The sequence below is a fragment of the Hemicordylus capensis genome, chromosome 12 (assembly GCF_027244095.1).
Source record: "Hemicordylus capensis ecotype Gifberg chromosome 12, rHemCap1.1.pri, whole genome shotgun sequence".
NCBI lineage: Eukaryota > Metazoa > Chordata > Lepidosauria > Squamata > Cordylidae > Hemicordylus > Hemicordylus capensis.
In genome coordinates, this window is record NC_069668.1 from 18361914 (window position 1) to 18385419 (window position 23506).

Sequence of the window (23506 nt, forward strand, 5' to 3'; positions counted from 1 at the left end):
CTCCAGTATGGGTTCTTTAATGGCTAATAAGACTTCCGCACTCAATGAAGCTCTTTCCACACTCCAAGCATTTATATGGCTTCTCTCCAGTATGGGTTCTTTGATGCCCAGTAAGATGTCCCCTCCTACTGAAGCTCATTCCACACTCCAAGCATTTATATGGCTTCTCTCCAGTATGGGTTCTTTGATGCCTAGTAAGATGTCCACTCCTACTGAAGCTCATTCCACACTCCAAGCATTTATATGGCTTCTCTCCAGTATGGGTTCTTTGATGCCCAGTAAGATGTCCACTCCTACTGAAGCTCATTCCACACTCCAAGCATTTATATGGCTTCTCTCCAGTATGGGTTCTTTGATGGCTAATAAGACTTCCGCACTCAATGAAGCTCTTTCCACACTCCAAGCATTTATATGGCTTCTCTCCAGTATGGGTTCTTTGATGCCTAGTAAGATGTCCACTCCTACTGAAGCTCATTCCACACTCCAAGCATTTATATAGCTTCTCTCCAGTATGGGTTCTTTGATGGCTAATAAGACTTCCGCACTCAATGAAGCTCATTCCACACTCCAAGCATTTATATGGCTTCTCTCCAGTATGGGTTCTTTGATGCCCAGTAAGATGTCCCCTCCTACTGAAGCTCATTCCACACTCCAAGCATTTATATGCCTTCTCTCCAGTATGGGTTCTTTGATGCCTAGTAAGATGTCCACTCCTACTGAAGCTCATTCCACACTCCAAGCATTTATATGGCTTCTCTCCAGTATGGGTTCTTTGATGCCTAGTAAGATGTCCACTCCTCCTGAAGCTCATTGCACACTCCAAGCATTTATATGGCTTCTCTCTAGTATGGGTTCTTTGATGCCTAGTAAGATGTCCACTTCAACTGAAGCTCATTCTACACTCCAAGCATTTATATGCCTTCTCTCCAGTATGGGTTCTTTGATGCCTAGTAAGATGTCCACTCCTACTGAAGCTCATTCCACACTCCAAGCATTTATATGGCTTCTCTCCAGTATGGGTTCTTTGATGGCTAATAAGACTTCTGCACTCAATGAAGCTCTTTCCACACTCCAAGCATTTATATGGCTTCTCTCCAGTATGGTTTCTTTCATGCCTAGTAAGATGTCCACTCCTACTGAAGCTCATTCCACACTCCAAGCATTTATATGGCTTCTATCCAGTATGGGTTCTTTGATGGCTAATAAGACTTCCGCACTCAATGAAGCTCTTTCCACACTCCAAGCATTTATATGGCTTCTCTCGAGTATGGGTTCTTTGATGCCTAGTAAGATTTCCACTCCTACTGAAGCTCATTCCACACTCCAAGCATTTATATGGCTTCTCTCCAGTATGGGTTCTTTGATGCCTAGTAAGATGTCCACTCCTACTGAAGCTCATTCCACACTCCAAGCATTTATATGGCTTCTCTCCAGTATGGGTTCTTTGATGGCTAATAAGACTTCCGCACTCAATGAAGCTCTTTCCACACTCCAAGCATTTATATGGCTTCTCTCCAGTATGGGTTCTTTGATGCCTAGTAAGATGTCCACTCCTACTGAAGCTCATTCCACACTCCAAGCATTTATATGGCTTCTCTCCAGTATGGGTTCTTTGATGCCTATTAAGATGTCCACTCCTACTGAAGCTCTTTCCACACTCCAAGCATTTATACGGCTTCTCTCCAGTATGGGTTCTTTGATGCCTAGTAAGATGTCCACTCCTACTGAAGCTCATTCCACACTCCAAGCATTTATATGGCTTCTCTCCAGTATGGGTTCTTTGATGCCTAGTAAGATGTCCACTCCTACTGAAGCTCATTCCACACTCCAAGCATTTATATGGCTTCTCTCCAGTATGGGTTCTTTGATGGCTAATAAGACTTCCGCACTCAATGAAGCTCTTTCCACACTCCAAGCATTTATATGGCTTCTCTCCAGTATGGGTTCTTTGATGCCCAGTAAGATGTCCACTCCTACTGAAGCTCATTCCACACTCCAAGCATTTATATGGCTTCTCTCCAGTATGGGTTCTTTGATGCCCAGTAAGATGTCCACTCCTACTGAAGCTCTTTCCACACTCCAAGCATTTATATGGCTTCTCTCCAGTATGGGTTCTTTGATGCCTAGTAAGATGTCAACTCCTACTGAAGCTCATTCCACACTCCAAGCATTTATATGGCTTCTCTCCAGTATGGGTTCTTTGATGCCTAGTAAGATGTCCACTCCTACTGAAGCTCATTCCACACTTCAAGCATTTATATGGCTTCTCTCCAGTATGGGTTCTTTGATGCCTATTAAGATGTCCACTCCTACTGAAGCTCTTTCCACACTCCAAGCATTTATACGGCTTCTCTCCAGTATGGGTTCTTTGATGCCTAGTAAGATGTCCACTCCTACTGAAGCTCATTCCACACTCCAAGCATTTATATGGCTTCTCTCCAGTATGGGTTCTTTGATGCCTAGTAAGATGTCCACTCCTACTGAAGCTCATTCCACACTCCAAGCATTTATATGGCTTCTCTCCAGTATGGGTTCTTTGATGGCTAATAAGACTTCCGCACTCAATGAAGCTCTTTCCACACTCCAAGCATTTATATGGCTTCTCTCCAGTATGGGTTCTTTGATGCCTAGTAAGATGTCCACTCCTACTGAAGCTCATTCCACACTCCAAGCATTTATATGGCTTCTCTCCAGTATGGGTTCTTTGATGGCTAATAAGACTTCCGCACTCAATGAAGCTCTTTCCACACTCCAAGCATTTATATGGCTTCTCTCCAGTATGGGTTCTTTGATGCCTAGTAAGATTTCCACTCCTACTGAAGCTCATTCCACACTCCAAGCATTTATATGGCTTCTCTCCAGTATGGGTTCTTTGATGCCTATTAAGATGTCCACTCCTACTGAAGCTCATTCCACACTCCAAGCATTTATATGGCTTCTCTCCAGTATGGGTTCTTTGATGCCTAGTAAGATGTCCACTCCTACTGAAGCTCATTCCACACTCCAAGCATTTTTATGGCTTCTCTCCAGTATGGGTTCTTTGATGCCTAGTAAGATGTCCACTCCTACTGAAGCTCATTCCACACTCCAAGCATTTATATGGCTTCTCTCCAGTATGGGTTCTTTGATGCCTAGTAAGATGTCCACTCCTACTGAAGCTCATTCCACACTCCAAGCATTTATATGGCTTCTCTCCAGTATGGGTTCTTTGATGCCTAGTAAGATGTCCACTCCTACTGAAGCTCATTCCACACTCCAAGCATTTATATGGCTTCTCTCCAGTATGGGTTCTTTGATGCCTAGTAAGATGTCCACACCTACTGAAGCTCATTCCACACTCCAAGCATTTATATGGCTTCTCTCCAGTATGGGTTCTTTGATGGCTAATAAGACTTCCGCACTCAATGAAGCTCTTTCCACACTCCAAGCATTTATATGGCTTCTCTCCAGTATGGGTTCTTTGATGCCTAGTAAGATGTCCACTCCTACTGAAGCTCATTCCACACTCCAAGCATTTATATGGCTTCTCTCCAGTATGGGTTCTTTGATGGCTAATAAGACTTCCGCACTCAATGAAGCTCTTTCCACACTCCAAGCATTTATATGGCTTCTCTCCAGTATGGGTTCTTTGATGCCTAGTAAGATGTCCACTCCTACTGAAGCTCATTCCACACTCCAAGCATTTATATGGCTTCTCTCCAGTATGGGTTCTTTGATGCCTATTAAGATGTCCACTCCTACTGAAGCTCTTTCCACACTCCAAGCATTTATACGGCTTCTCTCCAGTATGGGTTCTTTGATGCCTAGTAAGATGTCCACTCCTACTGAAGCTCATTCCACACTCCAAGCATTTATATGGCTTCTCTCCAGTATGGGTTCTTTGATGCCTAGTAAGATGTCCACTCCTACTGAAGCTCATTCCACACTCCAAGCATTTATATGGCTTCTCTCCAGTATGGGTTCTTTGATGGCTAATAAGACTTCCGCACTCAATGAAGCTCTTTCCACACTCCAAGCATTTATATGGCTTCTCTCCAGTATGGGTTCTTTGATGCCCAGTAAGATGTCCACTCCTACTGAAGCTCATTCCACACTCCAAGCATTTATATGGCTTCTCTCCAGTATGGGTTCTTTGATGCCCAGTAAGATGTCCACTCCTACTGAAGCTCTTTCCACACTCCAAGCATTTATATGGCTTCTCTCCAGTATGGGTTCTTTGATGCCTAGTAAGATGTCAACTCCTACTGAAGCTCATTCCACACTCCAAGCATTTATATGGCTTCTCTCCAGTATGGGTTCTTTGATGCCTAGTAAGATGTCCACTCCTACTGAAGCTCATTCCACACTCCAAGCATTTATATGGCTTCTCTCCAGTATGGGTTCTTTGATGGCTAATAAGACTTCCGCACTCAATGAAGCTCTTTCCACACTCCAAGCATTTATATGGCTTCTCTCCAGTATGGGTTCTTTGATGCCTAGTAAGATGTCCACTCCTACTGAAGCTCATTCCACACTCCAAGCATTTATATGGCTTCTCTCCAGTATGGGTTCTTTGATGCCTATTAAGATGTCCACTCCTACTGAAGCTCTTTCCACACTCCAAGCATTTATACGGCTTCTCTCCAGTATGGGTTCTTTGATGCCTAGTAAGATGTCCACTCCTACTGAAGCTCATTCCACACTCCAAGCATTTATATGGCTTCTCTCCAGTATGGGTTCTTTGATGCCTAGTAAGATGTCCACTCCTACTGAAGCTCATTCCACACTCCAAGCATTTATATGGCTTCTCTCCAGTATGGGTTCTTTGATGGCTAATAAGACTTCCGCACTCAATGAAGCTCTTTCCACACTCCAAGCATTTATATGGCTTCTCTCCAGTATGGGTTCTTTGATGCCCAGTAAGATGTCCACTCCTACTGAAGCTCATTCCACACTCCAAGCATTTATATGGCTTCTCTCCAGTATGGGTTCTTTGATGCCCAGTAAGATGTCCACTCCTACTGAAGCTCTTTCCACACTCCAAGCATTTATATGGCTTCTCTCCAGTATGGGTTCTTTGATGCCTAGTAAGATGTCAACTCCTACTGAAGCTCATTCCACACTCCAAGCATTTATATGGCTTCTCTCCAGTATGGGTTCTTTGATGCCTAGTAAGATGTCCACTCCTACTGAAGCTCATTCCACACTTCAAGCATTTATATGGCTTCTCTCCAGTATGGGTTCTTTGATGCCTATTAAGATGTCCACTCCTACTGAAGCTCTTTCCACACTCCAAGCATTTATACGGCTTCTCTCCAGTATGGGTTCTTTGATGCCTAGTAAGATGTCCACTCCTACTGAAGCTCATTCCACACTCCAAGCATTTATATGGCTTCTCTCCAGTATGGGTTCTTTGATGCCTAGTAAGATGTCCACTCCTACTGAAGCTCATTCCACACTCCAAGCATTTATATGGCTTCTCTCCAGTATGGGTTCTTTGATGGCTAATAAGACTTCCGCACTCAATGAAGCTCTTTCCACACTCCAAGCATTTATATGGCTTCTCTCCAGTATGGGTTCTTTGATGCCTAGTAAGATGTCCACTCCTACTGAAGCTAATTCCACACTCCAAGCATTTATATGGCTTCTCTCCAGTATGGGTTCTTTGATGGCTAATAAGACTTCCGCACTCAATGAAGCTCTTTCCACACTCCAAGCATTTATATGGCTTCTCTCCAGTATGGGTTCTTTGATGCCTAGTAAGATTTCCACTCCTACTGAAGCTCATTCCACACTCCAAGCATTTATATGGCTTCTCTCCAGTATGGGTTCTTTGATGCCTATTAAGATGTCCACTCCTACTGAAGCTCATTCCACACTCCAAGCATTTATATGGCTTCTCTCCAGTATGGGTTCTTTGATGCCTAGTAAGATGTCCACTCCTACTGAAGCTCATTCCACACTCCAAGCATTTTTATGGCTTCTCTCCAGTATGGGTTCTTTGATGCCTAGTAAGATGTCCACTCCTACTGAAGCTCATTCCACACTCCAAGCATTTATATGGCTTCTCTCCAGTATGGGTTCTTTGATGCCTAGTAAGATGTCCACTCCTACTGAAGCTCATTCCACACTCCAAGCATTTATATGGCTTCTCTCCAGTATGGGTTCTTTGATGCCTAGTAAGATGTCCACTCCTACTGAAGCTCATTCCACACTCCAAGCATTTATATGGCTTCTCTCCAGTATGGGTTCTTTGATGCCTAGTAAGATGTCCACACCTACTGAAGCTCATTCCACACTCCAAGCATTTATATGGCTTCTCTCCAGTATGGGTTCTTTGATGGCTAATAAGACTTCCGCACTCAATGAAGCTCTTTCCACACTCCAAGCATTTATATGGCTTCTCTCCAGTATGGGTTCTTTGATGCCTAGTAGGATGTCCACTCCTACTGAAGCTCATTCCACACTCCAAGCATTTATATGGCTTCTCTCCAGTATGGGTTCTTTGATGGCTAATAAGACTTCCGCACTCAATGAAGCTCATTCCACACTCCAAGCATTTATATGGCTTCTCTCCAGTATGGGTTCTTTGATGCCCAGTAAGATGTCCACTCCTACTGAAGCTCATTCCACACTCCAAGCATTTATATGGCTTCTCTCCAGTATGGGTTCTTTGATGCCTAGTAAGATGTCCACTCCTACTGAAGCTCATTCCACACTTCAAGCATTTATATGGCTTCTCTCCAGTATGGGTTCTTTGATGGCTAATAAGATGTCCACTCCTACTGAAGCTCTTTCCACACTCCAAGCATTTATACGGCTTCTCTCCAGTATGGGTTCTTTGATGCCTAGTAAGATGTCCAGTCCTACTGAAGCTCATTCCACACTCCAAGCATTTATATGGCTTCTCTCCAGTATGGGTTCTTTGATGCCTAGTAAGATGTCCACTCCTACTGAAGCTCATTCCACACTCCAAGCATTTATATGGCTTCTCTCCAGTATGGGTTCTTTGATGGCTAATAAGACTTCCGCACTCAATGAAGCTCTTTCCACACTCCAAGCATTTATATGGCTTCTCTCCAGTATGGGTTCTTTGATGCCTAGTAAGATGTCCACTCCTACTGAAGCTCATTCCACACTCCAAGCATTTATATGGCTTCTCTCCAGTATGGGTTCTTTGATGCCTAGTAAGATGTCCACTCCTACTGAAGCTCATTCCACACTTCAAGCATTTATATGGCTTCTCTCCAGTATGGGTTCTTTGATGCCTAGTAAGATTTCCACTCCTACTGAAGCTCATTCCACACTCCAAGCATTTATATGGCTTCTCTCCAGTATGGGTTCTTTGATGCCTAGTAAGATGTCCACTCCTACTGAAGCTCATTCCACACTCCAAGCATTTATATGGCTTCTCTCCAGTATGGGTTCTTTGATGCCTAGTAAGATGTCCACTCCTACTGAAGCTCATTCCACACTCCAAGCATTTATATGGCTTCTCTCCAGTATGGGTTCTTTGATGCCTAGTAAGATGTCCACTCCTACTGAAGCTCATTCCACACTGCAAGCATTTATATGGCTTCTCTCCAGTATGGGTTCTTTGATGCCTAGTAAGATGTCCACTCCTACTGAAGCTCATTCCACACTCCAAGCATTTATATGGCTTCTCTCCAGTATGGGTTCTTTGATGCCTAGTAAGATGTCCACTCCTACTGAAGCTCATTCCACACTCCAAGCATTTATATGGCATCTCTCCAGTATGGGTTCTTTGATGGCTAATAAGACTTCAGCACTCAATGAAGCTCTTTCCACACTCCAAGCATTTATATGGCTTCTCTCCAGTATGGGTTCTTTGATGCCTAGTAGGATGTCCACTCCTACTGAAGCTCATTCCACACTCCAAGCATTTATATGGCTTCTCTCCAGTATGGGTTCTTTGATGCCTAGTAAGATGTCCACTCCTACTGAAGCTCATTCCACACTCCAAGCATTTATATGGCTTCTCTCCAGTATGGGTTCTTTGATGCCTAGTAAGATGTCCACACCTACTGAAGCTCATTCCACACTCCAAGCATTTATATGGCTTCTCTCCAGTATGGGTTCTTTGATGGTTAATAAGACTTCCGCACTCAATGAAGCTCTTTCCACACTCCAAGCATTTATATGGCTTCTCTCCAGTATGGGTTCTTTGATGCCTAGTAGGATGTCCACTCCTACTGAAGCTCATTCCACACTCCAAGCATTTATATGGCTTCTCTCCAGTATGGGTTCTTTGATGGCTAATAAGACTTCCGCACTCAATGAAGCTCATTCCACACTCCAAGCATTTATATGGCTTCTCTCCAGTATGGGTTCTTTGATGCCCAGTAAGATGTCCACTCCTACTGAAGCTCTTTCCACACTCCAAGCATTTATATGGCTTCTCTCCAGTATGGGTTCTTTGATGCCTAGTAAGATGTCAACTCCTACTGAAGCTCATTCCACACTCCAAGCATTTATATGGCTTCTCTCCAGTATGGGTTCTTTGATGCCTAGTAAGATGTCCACTCCTACTGAAGCTCATTCCACACTTCAAGCATTTATATGGCTTCTCTCCAGTATGGGTTCTTTGATGCCTATTAAGATGTCCACTCCTACTGAAGCTCTTTCCACACTCCAAGCATTTATACGGCTTCTCTCCAGTATGGGTTCTTTGATGCCTAGTAAGATGTCCACTCCTACTGAAGCTCATTCCACACTCCAAGCATTTATATGGCTTCTCTCCAGTATGGGTTCTTTGATGCCTAGTAAGATGTCCACTCCTACTGAAGCTCATTCCACACTCCAAGCATTTATATGGCTTCTCTCCAGTATGGGTTCTTTGATGGCTAATAAGACTTCCGCACTCAATGAAGCTCTTTCCACACTCCAAGCATTTATATGGCTTCTCTCCAGTATGGGTTCTTTGATGCCTAGTAAGATGTCCACTCCTACTGAAGCTCATTCCACACTCCAAGCATTTATATGGCTTCTCTCCAGTATGGGTTCTTTGATGCCTAGTAAGATGTCCACTCCTACTGAAGCTCATTCCACACTTCAAGCATTTATATGGCTTCTCTCCAGTATGGGTTCTTTGATGCCTAGTAAGATTTCCACTCCTACTGAAGCTCATTCCACACTCCAAGCATTTATATGGCTTCTCTCCAGTATGGGTTCTTTGATGCCTAGTAAGATGTCCACTCCTACTGAAGCTCATTCCACACTCCAAGCATTTATATGGCTTCTCTCCAGTATGGGTTCTTTGATGCCTAGTAAGATGTCCACTCCTACTGAAGCTCATTCCACACTCCAAGCATTTATATGGCTTCTCTCCAGTATGGGTTCTTTGATGCCTAGTAAGATGTCCACTCCTACTGAAGCTCATTCCACACTCCAAGCATTTATATGGCTTCTCTCCAGTATGGGTTCTTTGATGCCTAGTAAGATGTCCACTCCTACTGAAGCTCATTCCACACTCCAAGCATTTATATGGCTTCTCTCCAGTATGGGTTCTTTGATGCCTAGTAAGATGTCCACTCCTACTGAAGCTCATTCCACACTCCAAGCATTTATATGGCTTCTCTCCAGTATGGGTTCTTTGATGGCTAATAAGACTTCAGCACTCAATGAAGCTCTTTCCACACTCCAAGCATTTATATGGCTTCTCTCCAGTATGGGTTCTTTGATGCCTAGTAGGATGTCCACTCCTACTGAAGCTCATTCCACACTCCAAGCATTTATATGGCTTCTCTCCAGTATGGGTTCTTTGATGCCTAGTAAGATGTCCACTCCTACTGAAGCTCATTCCACACTCCAAGCATTTATATGGCTTCTCTCCAGTATGGGTTCTTTGATGCCTAGTAAGATGTCCACACCTACTGAAGCTCATTCCACACTCCAAGCATTTATATGGCTTCTCTCCAGTATGGGTTCTTTGATGGCTAATAAGACTTCCGCACTCAATGAAGCTCTTTCCACACTCCAAGCATTTATATGGCTTCTCTCCAGTATGGGTTCTTTGATGCCTAGTAGGATGTCCACTCCTACTGAAGCTCATTCCACACTCCAAGCATTTATATGGCTTCTCTCCAGTATGGGTTCTTTGATGGCTAATAAGACTTCCGCACTCAATGAAGCTCATTCCACACTCCAAGCATTTATATGGCTTCTCTCCAGTATGGGTTCTTTGATGGCTAATAAGACTTCCGCACTCAATGAAGCTCTTTCCACACTCCAAGCATTTATATGGCTTCTCTCCAGTATGGGTTCTTTGGTGCCTATTAAGATGTCCACTCCTACTGAAGCTCATTCCACACTCCAAGCATTTATATGGCTTCTCTCCAGTATGGGTTCTTTGATGCCTAGTAAGATGTCCACTCCTCCTGAAGCTCATTGCACACTCCAAGCATTTATATGGCTTCTCTCTAGTATGGGTTCTTTGATGCCTAGTAAGATGTCCACTTCAACTGAAGCTCATTCTACACTCCAAGCATTTATATGCCTTCTCTCCAGTATGGGTTCTTTGATGCCTAGTAAGATGTCCACTCCTACTGAAGCTCATTCCACACTCCAAGCATTTATATGGCTTCTCTCCAGTATGGGTTCTTTGATGGCTAATAAGACTTCCGCACTCAATGAAGCTCTTACCACACTCCAAGCATTTATATGGCTTCTCTCCAGTATGGGTTCTTTGATGCCCAGTAAGATGTCCACTCCTACTGAAGCTCTTTCCACACTCCAAGCATTTATATGGCTTCTCTCCAGTATGGGTTCTTTGATGCCTAGTAAGATGTCCACTCCTACTGAAGCTCATTCCACACTCCAAGCATTTATATGGCTTCTCTCCAGTATGGGTTCTTTGATGGCTAATAAGACTTCCGCACTCAATGAAGCTCTTTCCACACTCCAAGCATTTATATGGCTTCTCTCCAGTATGGGTTCTTTGATGCCTAGTAAGATGTCCACTCCTACTGAAGCTCATTCCACACTCCAAGCATTTATATGGCTTCTCTCCAGTATGGGTTCTTTGATGCCTAGTAAGATGTCCACTCCTACTGAAGCTCATTCCACACTTCAAGCATTTATATGGCTTCTCTCCAGTATGGGTTCTTTGATGCCTAGTAAGATGTCCACTCCTACTGAAGCTCATTCCACACTCCAAGCATTTATATGGCTTCTCTCCAGTATGGGTTCTTTGATGCCTAGTAAGATGTCCACTCCTACTGAAGCTCATTCCACACTCCAAGCATTTATATGGCTTCTCTCCAGTATGGGTTCTTTGATGCCTAGTAAGATGTCCACTCCTACTGAAGCTCATTCCACACTCCAAGCATTTATATGGCTTCTCTCCAGTATGGGTTCTTTGATGCCTAGTAAGATGTCCACTCCTACTGAAGCTCATTCCACACTCCAAGCATTTATATGGCTTCTCTAAAGTATGGGTTCTTTGATGCCTAGTAAGATGTCCACTCCTACTGAAGCTCATTCCACACTCCAAGCATTTATATGGCTTCTCTCCAGTATGGGTTCTTTGATGCCTAGTAAGATGTCCACTCCTACTGAAGCTCATTCCACACTCCAAGCATTTATATGGCTTCTCTCCAGTATGGGTTCTTTGATGGCTAATAAGACTTCAGCACTCAATGAAGCTCTTTCCACACTCCAAGCATTTATATGGCTTCTCTCCAGTATGGGTTCTTTTATGCCTAGTAGGATGTCCACTCCTACTGAAGCTCATTCCACACTCCAAGCATTTATATGGCTTCTCTCCAGTATGGGTTCTTTGATGCCTAGTAAGATGTCCACTCCTACTGAAGATCATTCCACACTCCAAGCATTTATATGGCTTCTCTCCAGTATGGGTTCTTTGATGCCTAGTAAGATGTCCACACCTACTGAAGCTCATTCCACACTCCAAGCATTTATATGGCTTCTCTCCAGTATGGGTTCTTTGATGGCTAATAAGACTTCCGCACTCAATGAAGCTCTTTCCACACTCCAAGCATTTATATGGCTTCTCTCCAGTATGGGTTCTTTGGTGCCTATTAAGATGTCCACTCCTACTGAAGCTCATTCCACACTACAAGCATTTATATGGCTTCTCTCCAGTATGGGTTCTTTGATGCCTAGTAAGATGTCCACTCCTCCTGAAGCTCATTCCACACTCCAAGCATTTATATGGCTTCTCTCTAGTATGGGTTCTTTGATGCCTAGTAAGATGTCCACTTCAACTGAAGCTCATTCTACACTCCAAGCATTTATATGCCTTCTCTCCAGTATGGGTTCTTTGATGCCTAGTAAGATGTCCTCTCCTACTGAAGCTCATTCCACACTCCAAGCATTTATATGGCTTCTCTCCAGTATGGGTTCTTTGATGGCTAATAAGACTTCCGCACTCAATGAAGCTCTTACCACACTCCAAGCATTTATATGGCTTCTCTCCAGTATGGGTTCTTTGATGCCCAGCAAGATGTCCACTCCTACTGAAGCTCTTTCCACACTCCAAGCATTTATATGGCTTCTCTCCAGTATGGGTTCTTTGATGCCTAGTAAGATGTCCACTCCTACTGAAGCTCATTCCACACTCCAAGCATTTATATGGCTTCTCTCCAGTATGGGTTCTTTGATGGCTAAAAAGACTTCCGCACTCAATGAAGCTCTTTCCACACTCCAAGCATATATATGGCTTCTCTCCAGTATGGGTTCTTTGATGCCCAGTAAGATGTCCACTCCTACTGAAGCTCATTCCACACTCCAAGCATTTATATGGCTTCTCTCCAGTATGGGTTCTTTGATGCCCAGTAAGATGTCCACTCCTACTGAAGCTCATTCCACACTCCAAGCATTTATAGGGCTTCTCTCCAGTATGGGTTCTTTGATGGCTAATAAGACTTCCGCACTCAATGAAGCTCTTTCCACACTCCAAGCATTTATATGGCTTCTCTCCAGTATGGGTTCTTTGATGCCTAGTAAGATGTCCACTCCTACTGAAGCTCATTCCACACTCCAAGCATTTATATAGCTTCTCTCCAGTATGGGTTCTTTGATGGCTAATAAGACTTCCGCACTCAATGAAGCTCATTCCACACTCCAAGCATTTATATGGCTTCTCTCCAGTATGGGTTCTTTGATGCCCAGTAAGATGTCCCCTCCTACTGAAGCTCATTCCACACTCCAAGCATTTATATGGCTTCTCTCCAGTATGGGTTCTTTGATGCCTAGTAAGATGTCCACTCCTACTGAAGCTCATTCCACACTCCAAGCATTTATATGGCTTCTCTCCAGTATGGGTTCTTTGATGGCTAATAAGACTTCCGCACTCAATGAAGCTCTTTCCACACTCCAAGCATTTATATGGCTTCTCTCCAGTATGGGTTCTTTGATGCCCAGTAAGATGTCCACTCCTACTGAAGCTCATTCCACACTCCAAGCATTTATATGGCTTCTCTCCAGTATGGGTTCTTTGATGCCTAGTAAGATGTCCACTCCTACTGAAGCTCATTCCACACTCCAAGCATTTATATGGCTTCTCTCCAGTATGGGTTCTTTGATGGCTAATAAGACTTCCGCACTCAATGAAGCTCTTTCCACACTCCAAGCATTTATATGTCTTCTCTCCAGTATGGGTTCTTTGATGGCTAATATGACTTCCGCACTCAATGAAGCTCTTTCCACACTCCAAGCATTTATATGGCTTATCTCCAGTATGGGTTCTTTGATGCCCAGTAAGATGTCCACTCCTCCTGAAGCTCTTTCCACACTCCAAGCATTTATATGGCTTCTCTCCAGTATGGGTTCTTTGATGCCTAGTAAGATGTCCACTCCTACCGAAGCTCATTCCACACTCCAAGCATTTATATGGCTTCTCTCCAGTATGGGTTCTTTGATGCCTAGTAAGATGTCCACTCCTACTGAAGCACATTCCACACTCCAAGCATTTATATGGCTTCTCTCAGGTATGGGTTCTTTGATGGCTAATAAGACTTCCGCACTCAATGAAGCTCTTTCCACACTCCAAGCATTTATATGGCTTCTTTCCAGTATGGGTTTTTTGATGCCTAGTAAGATGTCCACTCCTACTGAAGCTCATTACACACTCCAAGCATTTATATGGCTTCTCTCCAGTATGGGTTCTTTGATGGCTAATAAGACTTCCGCACACAATGAAGCTCTTTCCACACTCCAAGCATTTATATGGCTTCTCTCCAGTATGGGTTCTTTGATGCCTAGTAAGATGTCCAAACCTACTGAAGCTCTTTCCACACTCCAAGCATTTATATGGCTTCTCTCCAGTATGGGTTCTTTGATGCCTAGTAAGATGTCAACTCCTACTGAAGCTCATTCCACACTCCAAGCATTTATATGGCTTCTCTCCAGTATGGGTCCTTTGATGCCTAGTAAGATGTCCACTCCTACTGAAGCTCATTCCACACTCCAAGCATTTATATGGCTTCTCTCCAGTATGGGTTCTTTGATGCCTAGTAAGATGTCCACTCCTACTGCAGCTCATTCCACACTCCAAGCATTTATATGGCTTCTCTCCAGTATGGGTTCTTTGATGCCTAGTAAGATGTCCACTCCTACTGAAGCTCATTCCACACTCCAAGAATTTATATGGCTTCTCTCCAGTATGGGTTCTTTGATGCCTAGTAAGATGTCCACTCCTACTGAAGCTCATTCCACACTCCAAGCATTTATATGGCTTCTCTCCAGTATGGGTTCTTTGATGGCTAATAAGACTTCCGCACTCAATGAAGCTCTTTCCACACTCCAAGCATTTATATGGCTTCTCTCCAGTATGGGTTGTTTGATGGATAATAAGACTTCCGCACTCAATGAAGCTCATTCCACACTCCAAGCATTTATATGGCTTCTCTCCAGTATGGGTTTTTTGATGGCTAATAAGACTTCCGCACTCAATGAAGCTCATTCCACACTCCAAGCATTCATATGGCTTCTCTCCAGTATGGGTTCTTTGATGCCTAGTAAGATGTCCACTCCTACCGAAGCTCATTCCACACTCCAAGCATTTATATGGCTTCTCTCCAGTATGGGTTCTTTGATGGCTAATAAGATGTCCACTCCTACTGAAGCTCATTCCACACTCTAAACATTTATATGGCTTCTCTCCAGTATGGGTTCTTTGATGGCTAATAAGACTTCCGCACTCAATGAAGCTCATTCCACACTCCAAGCATTTATATGGCTTCTCTCCAGTATGGGTTCTTTGATGGCTAATAAGACTTCCGCACTCAATGAAGCTCATTCCACACTCCAAGCATGTATATGGCTTCTCTCCAGTATGGGTTCTTTGATGCCTAGTAAGATGTCCACTCCTACTGAAGCTCATTCCACACTCCAAGCATTTATATGGCTTCTCTCCAGTATGGGTTCTTTAATGGCTAATAAGACTTCCGCACTCAATGAAGCTCTTTCCACACTCCAAGCATTTATATGGCTTCTCTCCAGTATGGGTTCTTTGATGCCCAGTAAGATGTCCCCTCCTACTGAAGCTCATTCCACACTCCAAGCATTTATATGGCTTCTCTCCAGTATGGGTTCTTTGATGCCTAGTAAGATGTCCACTCCTACTGAAGCTCATTCCACACTCCAAGCATTTATATGGCTTCTCTCCAGTATGGGTTCTTTGATGCCCAGTAAGATGTCCACTGCTACTGAAGCTCATTCCACACTCCAAGCATTTATATGGCTTCTCTCCAGTATGGGTTCTTTGATGGCTAATAAGACTTCCGCACTCAATGAAGCTCTTTCCACACTCCAAGCATTTATATGGCTTCTCTCCGGTATGGGTTCTTTGATGCCTAGTAAGATGTCCACTCCTACTGAAGCTCATTCCACACTCCAAGCATTTATATAGCTTCTCTCCAGTATGGGTTCTTTGATGGCTAATAAGACTTCCGCACTCAATGAAGCTCATTCCACACTCCAAGCATTTATATGGCTTCTCTCCAGTATGGGTTCTTTGATGCCCAGTAAGATGTCCCCTCCTACTGAAGCTCATTCCACACTCCAAGCATTTATATGGCTTCTCTCCAGTATGGGTTTTTTGATGCCTAGTAAGATGTCCACTCCTACTGAAGCTCATTACACACTCCAAGCATTTATATGGCTTCTCTCCAGTATGGGTTCTTTGATGGCTAATAAGACTTCCGCACACAATGAAGCTCTTTCCACACTCCAAGCATTTATATGGCTTCTCTCCAGTATGGGTTCTTTGATGCCTAGTAAGATGTCCAAACCTACTGAAGCTCTTTCCACACTCCAAGCATTTATATGGCTTCTCTCCAGTATGGGTTCTTTGATGCCTAGTAAGATGTCAACTCCTACTGAAGCTCATTCCACACTCCAAGCATTTATATGGCTTCTCTCCAGTATGGGTCCTTTGATGCCTAGTAAGATGTCCACTCCTACTGAAGCTCATTCCACACTCCAAGCATTTATATGGCTTCTCTCCAGTATGGGTTCTTTGATGCCTAGTAAGATGTCCACTCCTACTGCAGCTCATTCCACACTCCAAGCATTTATATGGCTTCTCTCCAGTATGGGTTCTTTGATGCCTAGTAAGATGTCCACTCCTACTGAAGCTCATTCCACACTCCAAGAATTTATATGGCTTCTCTCCAGTATGGGTTCTTTGATGCCTAGTAAGATGTCCACTCCTACTGAAGCTCATTTCACACTCCAAGCATTTATATGGCTTCTCTCCAGTATGGGTTCTTTGATGGCTAATAAGACTTCCGCACTCAATGAAGCTCTTTCCACACTCCAAGCATTTATATGGCTTCTCTCCAGTATGGGTTGTTTGATGGATAATAAGACTTCCGCACTCAATGAAGCTCATTCCACACTCCAAGCATTTATATGGCTTCTCTCCAGTATGGGTTTTTTGATGGCTAATAAGACTTCCGCACTCAATGAAGCTCATTCCACACTCCAAGCATTCATATGGCTTCTCTCCAGTATGGGTTCTTTGATGCCTAGTAAGATGTCCACTCCTACCGAAGCTCATTCCACACTCCAAGCATTTATATGGCTTCTCTCCAGTATGGGTTCTTTGATGGCTAATAAGATGTCCACTCCTACTGAAGCTCATTCCACACTCTAAGCATTTATATGGCTTCTCTCCAGTATGGGTTCTTTGATGGCTAATAAGACTTCCGCACTCAATGAAGCTCATTCCACACTCCAAGCATTTATATGGCTTCTCTCCAGTATGGGTTCTTTGATGGCTAATAAGACTTCCGCACTCAATGAAGCTCATTCCACACTCCAAGCATTTATATGGCTTCTCTCCAGTATGGGTTCTTTGATGCCTAGTAAGATGTCCACTCCTACTGAAGCTCATTCCACACTCCAAGCATTTATATGGCTTCTCTCCAGTATGGGTTCTTTAATGGCTAATAAGACTTCCGCACTCAATGAAGCTCTTTCCACACTCCAAGCATTTATATGGCTTCTCTCCAGTATGGGTTCTTTGATGCCCAGTAAGATGTCCCCTCCTACTGAAGCTCATTCCACACTCCAAGCATTTATATGGCTTCTCTCCAGTATGGGTTCTTTGATGCCTAGTAAGATGTCCACTCCTACTGAAGCTCATTCCACACTCCAAGCATTTATATGGCTTCTCTCCAGTATGGGTTCTTTGATGCCCAGTAAGATGTCCACTCCTACTGAAGCTCATTCCACACTCCAAGCATTTATATGGCTTCTCTCCAGTATGGGTTCTTTGATGGCTAATAAGACTTCCGCACTCAATGAAGCTCTTTCCACACTCCAAGCATTTATATGGCTTCTCTCCAGTATGGGTTCTTTGATGCCTAGTAAGATGTCCACTCCTACTGAAGCTCATTCCACACTCCAAGCATTTATATAGCTTCTCTCCAGTATGGGTTCTTTGATGGCTAATAAGACTTCCGCACTCAATGAAGCTCATTCCACACTCCAAGCATTTATAAGGCTTCTCTCCAGTATGGGTTCTTTGATGCCCAGTAAGATGTCCCCTCCTACTGAAGCTCATTCCACACTCCAAGCATTTATATGGCTTCTCTCCAGTATGGGTTCTTTGATGCCTAGTAAGATGTCCACTCCTACTGAAGCTCATTCCACACTCCAAGCATTTATATGGCTTCTCTCCAGTACGGGTTCTTTGATGGCTAATAAGACTTCCGCACTCAATGAAGCTCTTTCCACACTCCAAGCATTTATATGGCTTCTCTCCAGTATGGGTTCTTTGATGCCCAGTAAGATGTCCACTCCTACTGAAGCTCATTCCACACTCCAAGCATTTATATGGCTTCTCTCCAGTATGGGTTCTTTGATGCCTAGTAAGATGTCCACTCCTACTGAAGCTCATTCCACACTCCAAGCATTTATATGGCTTCTCTCCAGTATGGGTTCTTTGATGGCTAATAAGACTTCCGCACTCAATGAAGCTCTTTCCACACTCCAAGCATTTATATGTCTTCTCTCCAGTATGGGTTCTTTGATGGCTAATAAGACTTCCGCACTCAATGAAGCTCTTTCCACACTCCAAGCATTTATATGGCTTATCTCCAGTATGGGTTCTTTGATGCCCAGTAAGATGTCCACTCCTACTGAAGCTCTTTCCACACTCCAAGCATTTATATGGCTTCTCTCCAGTATGGGTTCTTTGATGCCTAGTAAGATGTCCACTCCTACCGAAGCTCATTCCACACTCCAAGCATTTATATGGCTTCTCTCCAGTATGGGTTCTTTGATGCCTAGTAAGATGTCCACTCCTACTGAAGCACATTCCACACTCCAAGCATTTATATGGCTTCTCTCAGGTATGGGTTCTTTGATGGCTAATAAGACTTCCGCACTCAATGAAGCTCTTTCCACACTCTAAGCATTTATATGGCTTCTCTCCAGTATGGGTTTTTTGATGCCTAGTAAGATGTCCACTCCTACTGAAGCTCATTCCACACTCCAAGCATTTATATGGCTTCTCTCCAGTATGGGTTCTTTGATGGCTAATAAGACTTCCGCACACAATGAAGCTCTTTCCACACTCCAAGCATTTATATGGCTTCTCTCCAGAATGGGTTCTTTGATGCCTAGTAAGATGTCCAAACCTACTGAAGCTCTTTCCACACTCCAAGCATTTATATGGCTTCTTTCCAGTATGGGTTCTTTGATGCCTAGTAAGATGTCAACTCCTACTGAAGCTCATTCCACACTCCAAGCATTTATATGGCTTCTCTCCAGTATGGGTTCTTTGATGCCTAGTAAGATGTCCACTCCTACTGAAGCTCATTCCACACTCCAAGCATTTATATGGCTTCTCTCCAGTATGGGTTCTTTGATGCCTAGTAAGATGTCCACTCCTACTGAAGCTCATTCCACACTCCAAGCATTTATATGGCTTCTCTCCAGTATGGGTTCTTTGATGCCTAGTAAGATGTCCACTCCTACTGAAGCTCATTCCACACTCCAAGCATTTATATAGCTTCTCTCCAGTATGGGTTCTTTGATGGCTAATAAGACTTCCGCACTCAATGAAGCTCATTCCACACTCCAAGCATTTATATGGCTTCTCTCCAGTATGGGTTCTTTGATGCCCAGTAAGATGTCCCCTCCTACTGAAGCTCATTCCACACTCCAAGCATTTATATGGCTTCTCTCCAGTATGGGTTCTTTGATGCCTAGTAAGATGTCCACTCCTACTGAAGCTCATTCCACACTCCAAGCATTTATATGGCTTCTCTCCAGTATGGGTTCTTTGATGGCTAATAAGACTTCCGCACTAAATGAAGCTCTTTCCACACTCCAAGCATTTATATGGCTTCTCTCCAGTATGGGTTCTTTGATGCCCAGTAAGATGTCCACTCCTACTGAAGCTCATTCCACACTCCAAGCATTTATATGGCTTCTCTCCAGTATGGGTTCTTTGATGCCTAGTAAGATGTCCACTCCTACTGAAGCTCATTCCACACTCCAAGCATTTATATGGCTTCTCTCCAGTATGGGTTCTTTGATGGCTAATAAGACTTCCGCACTCAATGAAGCTCTTTCCACACTCCAAGCATTTATATGTCTTCTCTCCAGTATGGGTTCTTTGATGGCTAATAAGACTTCCGCACTCAATGAAGCTCTTTCCACACTCCAAGCATTTATATGGCTTATCTCCAGTATGGGTTCTTTGATGCCCAGTAAGATGTCCACTCCTCCTGAAGCTCATTCCACACTCCAAGCATTTATATGGCTTCTCTCCAGTATGGGTTCTTTGATGCCTAGTAAGATGTCCACTCCTACTGAAGCACATTCCACACTCCAAGCATTTATATGGCTTCTCTCAGGTATGGGTTCTTTGATGGCTAATAAGACTTCCGCACTCAATGAAGCTCTTTCCACACTCTAAGCATTTATATGGCTTCTCTCCAGTATGGGTTTTTTGATGCCTAGTAAGATGTCCACTCCTACTGCAGCTCATTCCACACTCCAAGCATTTATATGGCTTCTCTCCAGTATGGGTTCTTTGATGGCTAATAAGACTTCCGCACACAATGAAGCTCTTTCCACACTCCAAGCATTTATATGGCTTCTCTCCAGAATGGGTTCTTTGATGCCTAGTAAGATGTCCAAACCTACTGAAGCTCTTTCCACACTCCAAGCATTTATATGGCTTCTTTCCAGTATGGGTTCTTTGATGCCTAGTAAGATGTCAACTCCTACTGAAGCTCATTCCACACTCCAAGCATTTATATGGCTTCTCTCCAGTATGGGTTCTTTGATGCCTAGTAAGATGTCCACTCCTACTGAAGCTCATTCCACACTCCAAGCATTTATATGGCTTCTCTCCAGTATGGGTTCTTTGATGCCTAGTAAGATGTCCACTCCTACTGAAGCTCATTCCACACTCCAAGCATTTATATGGCTTCTCTCCAGTATGGGTTCTTTGATGCCTAGTAAGATGTCCACTCCTACTGAAGCTCATTCCACACTCCAAGCATTTATATAGCTTCTCTCCAGTATGGGTTCTTTGATGGCTAATAAGACTTCCGCACTCAATGAAGCTCATTCCACACTCCAAGCATTTATATGGCTTCTCTCCAGTATGGGTTCTTTGATGCCCAGTAAGATGTCCCCTCCTACTGAAGCTCATTCCACACTCCAAGCATTTATATGGCTTCTCTCCAGTATGGGTTCTTTGATGCCTAGTAAGATGTCCACTCCTACTGAAGCTCATTCCACACTCCAAGCATTTATATGGCTTCTCTCCAGTATGGGTTCTTTGATGGCTAATAAGACTTCCGCACTCAATGAAGCTCTTTCCACACTCCAAGCATTTATATGGCTTCTCTCCAGTATGGGTTCTTTGATGCCCAGTAAGATGTCCACTCCTACTGAAGCTCATTCCACACTCCAAGCATTTATATGGCTTCTCTCCAGTATGGGTTCTTTGATGCCTAGTAAGATGTCCACTCCTACTGAAGCTCATTCCACACTCCAAGCATTTATATGGCTTCTCTCCAGTATGGGTTCTTTGATGGCTAATAAGACTTCCGCACTCAATGAAGCTCTTTCCACACTCCAAGCATTTATATGTCTTCTCTCCAGTATGGGTTCTTTGATGGCTAATAAGACTTCCGCACTCAATGAAGCTCTTTCCACACTCCAAGCATTTATATGGCTTATCTCCAGTATGGGTTCTTTGATGCCCAGTAAGATGTCCACTCCTCCTGAAGCTCTTTCCACACTCCAAGCATTTATATGGCTTCTCTCCAGTATGGGTTCTTTGATGCCTAGTAAGATGTCCACTCCTACCGAAGCTCATTCCACACTCCAAGCATTTATATGGCTTCTCTCCAGTATGGGTTCTTTGATGGCTAATAAGACTTCCGCACTCAATGAAGCTCTTTCCACACTCCAAGCATTTATATGGCTTCTCTCCAGTATGGGTTCTTTGATGCCTAGTAAGATGTCCACTCCTACTGAAGCTCATTCCACACTCCAAGCATTTATATAGCTTCTCTCCAGTATGGGTTCTTTGATGGCTAATAAGACTTCCGCACTCAATGAAGCTCATTCCACACTCCAAGCATTTATAAGGCTTCTCTCCAGTATGGGTTCTTTGATGCCCAGTAAGATGTCCCCTCCTACTGAAGCTCATTCCACACTCCAAGCATTTATATGGCTTCTCTCCAGTATGGGTTCTTTGATGGCTAATAAGACTTCCGCACTAAATGAAGCTCTTTCCACACTCCAAGCATTTATATGGCTTCTCTCCAGTATGGGTTCTTTGATGCCCAGTAAGATGTCCACTCCTACTGAAGCTCATTCCACACTCCAAGCATTTATATGGCTTCTCTCCAGTATGGGTTCTTTGATGCCTAGTAAGATGTCCACTCCTACTGAAGCTCATTCCACACTCCAAGCATTTATATGGCTTCTCTCCAGTATGGGTTCTTTGATGGCTAATAAGACTTCCGCACTCAATGAAGCTCTTTCCACACTCCAAGCATTTATATGTCTTCTCTCCAGTATGGGTTCTTTGATGGCTAATAAGACTTCCGCACTCAATGAAGCTCTTTCCACACTCCAAGCATTTATATGGCTTATCTCCAGTATGGGTTCTTTGATGCCCAGTAAGATGTCCACTCCTCCTGAAGCTCATTCCACACTCCAAGCATTTATATGGCTTCTCTCCAGTATGGGTTCTTTGATGCCTAGTAAGATGTCCACTCCTACTGAAGCACATTCCACACTCCAAGCATTTATATGGCTTCTCTCAGGTATGGGTTCTTTGATGGCTAATAAGACTTCCGCACTCAATGAAGCTCTTTCCACACTCTAAGCATTTATATGGCTTCTCTCCAGTATGGGTTTTTTGATGCCTAGTAAGATGTCCACTCCTACTGCAGCTCATTCCACACTCCAAGCATTTATATGGCTTCTCTCCAGTATGGGTTCTTTGATGGCTAATAAGACTTCCGCACACAATGAAGCTCTTTCCACACTCCAAGCATTTATATGGCTTCTCTCCAGAATGGGTTCTTTGATGCCTAGTAAGATGTCCAAACCTACTGAAGCTCTTTCCACACTCCAAGCATTTATATGGCTTCTTTCCAGTATGGGTTCTTTGATGCCTAGTAAGATGTCAACTCCTACTGAAGCTCATTCCACACTCCAAGCATTTATATGGCTTCTCTCCAGTATGGGTTCTTTGATGCCTAGTAAGATGTCCACTCCTACTGAAGCTCATTCCACACTCCAAGCATTTATATGGCTTCTCTCCAGTATGGGTTCTTTGATGCCTAGTAAGATGTCCACTCCTACTGAAGCTCATTCCACACTCCAAGCATTTATATGGCTTCTCTCCAGTATGGGTTCTTTGATGCCTAGTAAGATGTCCACTCCTACTGAAGCTCATTCCACACTCCAAGCATTTATATAGCTTCTCTCCAGTATGGGTTCTTTGATGGCTAATAAGACTTCCGCACTCAATGAAGCTCATTCCACACTCCAAGCA